Source organism: Dromiciops gliroides, chromosome 3 (genome assembly GCF_019393635.1).
Source record: "Dromiciops gliroides isolate mDroGli1 chromosome 3, mDroGli1.pri, whole genome shotgun sequence".
In the NCBI taxonomy this organism is placed as follows: domain Eukaryota; kingdom Metazoa; phylum Chordata; class Mammalia; order Microbiotheria; family Microbiotheriidae; genus Dromiciops; species Dromiciops gliroides.
Window position 1 is genome coordinate 251,694,020 of NC_057863.1, and position 8,239 is coordinate 251,702,258.

An 8,239-nucleotide genomic window follows, 5' to 3' on the forward strand; every position below is an offset into this window, starting at 1 on the left:
TCAATCTACTATTTGACTACTCTCTATAGCGTAATAGTGAAAGAGAGAAGGGCAGAGAAAGACGGTGAGACATGAGAAAAAAGAGAACAGTAAGAGAATAATGTACGTAAACTCCTGGAATGTCTGATCTAAGCAGAAATCTTACAAAGCTTTTTTGTTTCATTCTTCCAATTTCAAATGTTATGGGTTTTTGTTTGTTTGTAGAGCAATGAAGGTTAAGTGACTTGCCCAGGGTCACACAGCTAGTAAGTGTCAAGTGTCTGAGGTCAGATTTGAACTCAGGTCCTCCTAAATCCAGGGCTGGTGCTTTATCCACTTCGCCACATAGCTGCCCAATTTTATGGTTTTTTAATGTTATCTACACACTTTTAAAAACAACTTTCTATTTCACCTTTACCAAGTTACCTCCTTTCCTCCTTTTTTAACTTTCTTTGTTATATCCTAGCAATGCAGATACTTTCACTTTGTTCAGATCTTTATCTGCTGTAGGTTTTCCTTATTAATATGCACATCATATCTACTAAGTAATAAAAATAAAAAATAAAAACATGAAGCTAAAGCATGAAATGTGTTTTATATGACAGTGTTTAAACCACATTTAGAGGGTTCATATGAATACATGTAATACTTTCTCAGAAACTGGGACCACATTCAAATCTAAAGCGGTAGATAAGGAAGATAAACTATAACGAATTAAGGCACAGAGGTTAAGTGACTAGTCCAGTGTCACTAGACAGTATAATTCTTTTTTTTTTTTATTGTTTTGTTTTTTGGGTTTTTTGAGGGCAATGAGGGTTAAGTGACTTGCCCAGGGTCACACAGCTAGTACATGTCAAGTGTCTGAGGCCGGATTTGAACTCAGGTCCTCCTGAATCCAAGGCCAGTGCTTTATCCACTGCGCCACCTAGCTGCCCCGACAGTATAATTCTAATCTGATCATTAATTAGAATAGGTTTGAGGGAAAAATGACAAAGTTTAGAAAAGACAAGGTCCTTCCCTCTCATAATACTTACAATCGGGTAGTTTACAGTACATCTATATCATATATATCAAGTCACTACAATAGATTCAGAGTCATAGTTTTAGTATGTATATGTCTACCAAATATAATGTTTATCCAACCTATGGGCAATAAAGTACTTACACACAGGCCTATTTTTTAAGCCATTGTAATGGAAGCCTTTCTAACCTTTTTTATTCTTTGTTGTTTACTGAAGCAGATTGTACTAAATTTAATATAACCTTTTCTTGATGATTCAGGTCCTTTGTAAATGCCAATTTTATTATACTATGCTGTAATATAGTGTTAACCCCCAAGGGATATTGTAGTATAAAATCTCTTTGTCCCTTCACTAAATGGCCCCAAATTGCTATGATTTTTAGGGTTGTCATTCCTGTTGGGAGGTTCTTTGCTTTCTGTAAATTTTCTGTCTCTTTCCTTGATTTCAGATGACTGTTACTCATTTCTACTAATTTGTTTAGCTCTACCAAAAAAAAATCATTTCTTCATTTATTTTCTAATTGTCTGTGATTGGGAAAGGAAGGAATATTACCTCATTTCATTTTCACAACAACCATTGGAGGTAGGTGCTATTATTATCCCCATTTTGAAGTTGAGGAAACTGAGGCAGAGGTAAAATGACTGGCCCAGAGTCACATAACTAGTAAGTATCTTAGGTCACATTTGAACTCAGGAGTTCCTGATTCCAGGCCTAGCACTCTATCCACTATGCCACCTATCTGCAGATCACACAGCTTAGAATTGTGTTTAAATAGACTGACTGAGGACCTCATAAACAGGAGGTAGTTAATAAGAGTTTCTTGGATTGAATTGGACCTGAGGTGTTGCCCTTTAAGGAAAAGTTATGACTATTTCTGATTGGACCTAGACACACTGATTTCAGTTGCTGTTAAGTTTACTTTCTGGTTCTTGGCTGTATTCTGGAAAATGAAATTTGCCAGATAAGCATATTTAGATTAAATAAAGTATTACTTAGCCAGATCACCAAAGTGATGGTGGAGTGGGGTATAAAAGTGTCTGAACACAAGATTAGTCACCATGGATTACTCAATTGTGAATCCAGTTCTCATATTCCCCTTTTATGTTCTTGGACAGAAATAACCTCTCAAATTTCTAGTCAATGAAATTATTGTTGTTTAGTCATTTCTGATTCTTCGTGACCCTAATTTAGAGTTTTCTTGGCAGAGAGTGGTTTGCCATTTCCTCCTCCAGCTCATTTTACAGATGAAGAAACTGAGGCAAATAGGGCTAAATGACTTGTACAGGGTCACACAGTTCATAAATGGCTGAGGGTAGATTTGAACTCAGGTCTTCCTGACAACATGTCCAGCACTCTATGCACTGTGCCATCTAGCTGTTCCAGCTGGCTGCCTAATAAAATTAAGGTACTGAAATTTAGATAGCACTTTCAAGGCTTTATATTCCAAAGGACTTTGAGGGAAAAGAAAAGGAAAGAATTACCTTTGTAAAGATAAGTATTATTTTTATTAAATATTATTATTACATAAAATTACACAAATAATATCCCAGTTATATTATAGGGAAAACAAGAGTTGATTATTACCAATATAACATGAATTCATTTAAACAATATGAGTTTATGTTTTGAGATCAACATAGTCCAATTAAAACACATTTAGTCCATATGTGTATATATTATGTATACATATTTCTAAATATAAAATATGTTTAATCTATATAGTCCTGAATTTTAAAATGTAAAGAGAAAAGAAGAAAAGAATTTCCATTAGAAGCAAATTAATTACCTGAAGGTTGAGATGAGAGGAGAATCATAAATTTAGAGCTGGCAAGGACTTAGAAGTCATCAATCTAACCATTTAATTTTACAGTAGAGGAAACTTAGGTTAAAAGACTATTCAAGGGGGCAACTAGGTGGCACAGTGGATAGAGCACTGGCCCTGGAGTCAGGAGTACCTGAGTTCAAATCCAACCTCAGACACTTAACACTTACTAGCTGTGTCACTTAACCCCAATTGCCTCACCCCCCCCCAAAAAAATTTAAAAATTTAAAAAATTACACATTGGGGGCAGTTGCAGTGGATAAAGCACTGGCCCTGGATTCAGGAGCACCTGAGTTCAAATCCGGCCTCAGACAGTTGACACTTACTAGTTGTATGAACCTGGGCAAGTCATTTAGCCCTCATTGCCCTGCCAAAAAAAAAAAAAGACTATTCAATGGCATTCAGGAGGACCTGAGTTCAAAACTGGCCTCAGACACTTGACACTTACTAGCTGTGTGACCCTGGGCAAGTCACTTAACCCTCATTGCCCTGCAAAAAAAAGAGAGAGATTATTCAATGACTTGTCCAAGGTCACCCAGAAAATAAGCAATGTTTCCAGGATTTGAATCAGAGAATGTGTGTATTCTTCCTAAACATATAGCATTATATGCATTTGAGATGTTATTTTGAGCATAACAACTATAGCCAACAACTCCAGTTGAAATAGTGGCTCAGTACTATATTATTAACACTTTGAATGTAATATAATTTTCTCAATAGTCTATTTTCTGTAGTTAAAATCCTCCCTTTACAATATTCATGAAGTCAAACCATGCCAAACTTAAAAGAATTCAGAGTATGGACTAAGTAAGTCAGTCTTCTAGCTCTGTAAATCTTTTTTTGGAAGGATTGAACACAATTAGATTGCTTATAACCTCAAGACCAGGCAAATTTCCAAGACATTGAACTATGGTGGGGGTTCATAAAAGGAAGGTTTCTGATGATTGGAATTCAGGGATATCCTGAAAACAGTTTGAGGAAGGATTTAGGTAGGCATAGCTCAATAAGGCAGCCACTATTTCTTACCACATAATTCCTGTGAAATCATGTGAAAGAAGAATTAGGCTTGTACTGCTTGGCACTGGAAGTCAGAATTAAAACTAATAGGCTACAAGGAGGAGGATTTCAGTTCAATATGAGGAAAAATTCCTAACAATTAAGGTTTTCCAGAAAGTTAAATGGGCATGGCTTCTTTAGGAGATTACGCATCACCAAAAGTCTTCGGGCAATAACCACAGCAACAACAATAACAACAAAAACCACTCAATAGGAATGTTAGAGAGAGGATTCATGTCTCAGGTCCAGGGTGGACAACATGATGTCTGAAGTTCCTTCTAACTCTGAGATTCATGAACTGCTGAAGACTAGAAGTAAAGTATGGGATGGTCGTCAGGTTAGTCCAATCCTGTCTCAGAGAAGGACCTGGGAAATGAGGCCTTGGCTGGCACGAGAAGAAAGAAAATCCAGAATCTTTAGAAAACAAAATTAACTGAGAAACAAAATGTTTCCCATGCTTCAACTGTAAAGCCCAAAATAATTCTACATATGTATTAATATGGTATTTAAAATATCTTAGCTGATGAAATGTAGCATTCCATAGGGGAATGAGTATTGGCTTGAAGTCAGGACAACCTAACTTAAAATTCAATCCCTGACATTTACTAGGAGTCTAACCATGAGCACTTACTTCATCTGTAAAATGGGGGTGTAAATACCTGTGTTGCCCACCACAGGGTTTCTGTGAGTCTCAAGTGAAATAATGTATATAAAGCATTTTACAAACTTTGAAGTACCATGTAAATGTTAATCATTACCATTGTCATCATTGTTATGTTGTCCGTAAGTAACTGCTGTTAGTACAGTTTCAGATGGGATGAGATGCCCATTAGGCAGGAAATATTTCAAAGTAAAATACCCGATCAATAGTGGAGCTGAAAATAAAGCCTGGAAAATTTCTCTGGCCACTATAACATTAGCAAGTTTGAAGATGTGGATTTAGAAATGAAGCTGGAATACAGTTTAGGAAATTATGTGACCCTCTTTGGAGGGAGTTTCAAATACAAATGAAGGGGAGAAATATTAAAATAGAAATTTTGACAATAATGAATTATCTTGTTGGTAGGCAAAAAATATCAATGACACCCAAAACAACGAGAGACCACCATATGTCAGGGGTAGAATCACAGAGTCTGGGAGACCTGGAGCCTAATCTTAGCTCTGTCACAAATTAGCTGTGTGACCTTACACAATTCAAGTCAATTGAATTCAGTTTAGTCATAGAATACCTCAATCTCTGAAGAATTAAATTTAAGTCCCAAGAGGAGCAATGAAGAGGAGCATCATGGTCATGGATTTAATTCAGTTCAATTGAGCAAACATTTATAAATATCTACTATTGGTCTGACACCATGCAATGTGCTGGGGAGATGATAAAGAAATGAAAACGAAATTTAAAAAAGGGCATTCCTGCTCTCAAGGAACATGCACTCTACTGGGAGGAAGCAATGTGGGCACCATTAAGTAAGCACAAAGTAATTTAAGAGGCAGAGACTGCTGAGAATTTGGAGGGAATTAGAACTCATGTAAGAGATGGGGCTTGAGCTGTGCTTTGAAGAAAAGTGAGGATAGGCAGAAACATCACCAGTGAAGAAATGTACACCAAAAACAGTACATAGGATATCATCAAATAGAAAAGGAGGTATTCCAGTGCAGTAAGGGGGAGAAATAACAGACAGATCATTCTTATGCTCCACAGGTCCCTGCATATTGTCAAGAAATCCAGAAGAAGGCTCCTAGAATATTGCATGATCTACAGTAGAAATATATGGAAAGACATGGATAAGTCAGAGTGAGACCGCATAGGTGAATTTAAGCTTCACTGTGGGAGGAAGTACTCATATGAAAATGATAACAAATCCACTAAGGTAGTAAAAAATAAACCAGGGCAGCTAGGTGACACAATGGATAGAGCACCAGCCCTGGAGTCAGGAGGACCTGAGTTCAAATCTGGCCTCAGACACTTGATACTTACTAGCTGTGTGACCCTGGGAAAGTCACTTAACCCCAATTGCCTCACCAAAAAAAAAAAAGGTAAATAAACCAATACAATTAGTTGGAATGGGGAGCAGGATGGTAGAGCAGAACAAATGATAGATTAGAAGTGAGAGGACGTGAGTTTAAATCCTGGTTCTGATCCATAACTGTGCAACCTTGCACAAGTCACTTAATATTTTGGGGCCTCAGGTTCCTTATATGTAAGATGCTGTCCCTTTAAGGTTCTGCCTTTTGACAAAGAACAGTTTGTGGCTGAGTTTATTTTTTCTGCTTTTCTTAGAGCTCTAACAGAGATGGTTCCTTTGACAGAGGTCTGAATCAGTTAGTTTTTTTCTTTTTCATATGAATATGAAAAGTTATATTGGAGAGCTATGAACAGCAGAGCTGTCCTCTGATTATGGAACCAATTTTATTTAATTTATTCTATTATAGATAGAAGATGCGAATTTTATAACTAATAAAAGCTAAGGGAGGATCATTCCCAATCAGGACCTAGACTGGGAACCCAGAAAGATAAGAGGAGAGAGCAAGAGGTAAAATGATAGGTTTCAGAATTGCATCATCCATTACCCCCAAAACAGCAATAAAAAAAGCCCTGGAGGTGCAAAACCCACAAAAAGATGGGCTGAGATTATTTTCCAGATTAAAGGGGACTATACTGGGCTATGAGCAGAGTTCAACCCCATGATCATGCCGACACAGAGACCAGACACACCACACAAGAGAAACTTACTCCCAAACCTCCAAATCAGCTGCAGCACCAGCTGCTTCTGGAACTAAGCTTACAGTCTGGTGAGAGGGCTGAACAGCTGGATAGGCAGGAAAATACAGGGGTGTCTGTGGGACCTGGGGAGGAATTCAGCTGTCCTGCCCCAGCAAGGAACCAGGAAGAAATCTTGAGTAGTGGGAGGCCCAGGTTGGGGAGGGGCACAGGCTTGTCAAAGCTAAGATCCACAGCACACAAAGTTCTGCTGGCTGGTTAATTACCAAGTTGACTTGAGGTTATCTTTGGACCAGAGAACAGGCCAGGTGAGAGAAAAACCTGCCCTCCCTCAGACTAAAACACCTAGGACCCTCTGAAGCTTGGGACAGTATAGCTTGGAAGTAGGGCTCCACTGTAAGAGGGAGTTAAAAGTCAAATAAAAGACGGCAAAATGAGCAAGCAAAGAAAGTTGAGAAAGTTGAGGTCTTTTTCTCTTTTGAGGGATCTGACTTATTGAGACCTTACTTCAAGCCTTGCCAGCCTGGTAGAAGAAACTCCCAGAGCTTTAGCTCTTCTCAGTGAGTAGGACTCAATGAAGGCTCCCTAATGTATTTTCCATATAATGTTGTGTATTATAATTATACATGTTTTTGTATCTTATTTCCTTACTAGACTGTTATCTCCATGAATATAAAGACCAGATTTTATCTAAACATTGTATCTCCTCAGGGTCTATAGACAAGAGGCACTTACTGTTTAATGAAGAGATAAATGAATGAATGGGATTCTGTCAATACCTGAACAGGTTGTTGGGATTGTACTAAAAAGTTGATGATTCAATGAGTTTATTTGTTGTCTTTTAAAGGAATCTTCAAAGCTTGGCTCTGATCAGTGTCCTTGCATTTAACACACATCCTCTTGATTTGCTCTCTGCTCTCAGACTAATTCATTTATTTTCTCTCTGTACCAAGCTGCATTTGCCATCTGCTGGTTCAATCAATTAAGTGATCTAAATCCTTTTGAATGTGGCTGCATTGTTCCTCCTCATTTGCTCTGCCTGGCCAAATCCTCCCATCAGAACTGCAGAGGGAGAGCTCACATAAATAGCTTGAATTGGAATATTTCTGAGACAGAAAACATACTCAGATAACCCACAGAGTTTCTTACATTCATTTATTCTATGACACTAGAGGCCATTAAAGAGCCATGATAATAAGTGCTGGACTATATCTAGTCCCTAAAAGATACAACAGTGAACAAAAAAGAAATCAGGCAGAGAGTGTAAGGAAAACCAGGCATTAGGCCAAAAAGAAATATTGTCTTCCTCTCCTCCTTATCCTCCTTTTATTTGGTTTCTTCTTAGTCTAGGAGTACAAAGAAGCAAACATGATAAAAGAACCCTTTCAACTACCTTGATTTCCTCGGACATCTTAGAGTAGTGATCTGCTACAAGGCATTGATTACCTTGACTGACATTTTTAGGGGTTTGGGCATAACCGGTTTACAATTCATATCTTTAAGAAGATTGTATCAGTGTCTAATAGTTTAGAATACTCAATTAAAGGCTCCCAGAACCCATTTCTATATCTATAAACCTCCCCAAATGTTAGGATCTTCAATGTAATCTAAAGAAGAATGACCCTAGGGAAGCTGCAGATT